Genomic DNA, 455 nt, shown 5'->3' on the forward strand with positions numbered 1-455 from the left:
ATAATTCTGGGAATATATTTCGGTATTTTTGGGGCTATCGGGAGTATATCGGTTTTTTTTGGGTCTTTTTGGATTTTTGAGACTTTCGGAACCATTTCAGGGTTTTCAGGAGTATTTCGCGACTTTTGGAACTAATTTCGGATTTATGGGACAATCAGGAATATTTCTCCATTCTTGGGATTAATTAGGAATTTTGGGATTTTGAGAGTTAATTCGGAATTTTTGGGACCTATTTCCGGATTTTTGGGACTTTCGGGCCTATTTCGGGATTCTCAAAACTGATTTCGGGACTTTTGGGATTTTCAGGAGTATTTCGGGATTTTTGGGACTAATTTCGGATTTTTGGGGCTTTCGGGACTATTTCTCCATTCTTGGGATTAGTTTAGGAATTTTGGGATTTTGAGCACTAATTTGGGATTTTTGGGACCTATTTTTGGATTTATGGGACTTTCGGG

Source organism: Rhagoletis zephyria, unplaced genomic scaffold (genome assembly GCF_001687245.7).
Source record: "Rhagoletis zephyria isolate East Lansing unplaced genomic scaffold, Rhagoletis_zephyria_1.1 Rzeph_scaffold_00574, whole genome shotgun sequence".
In the NCBI taxonomy this organism is placed as follows: Eukaryota; Metazoa; Arthropoda; class Insecta; order Diptera; family Tephritidae; genus Rhagoletis; species Rhagoletis zephyria.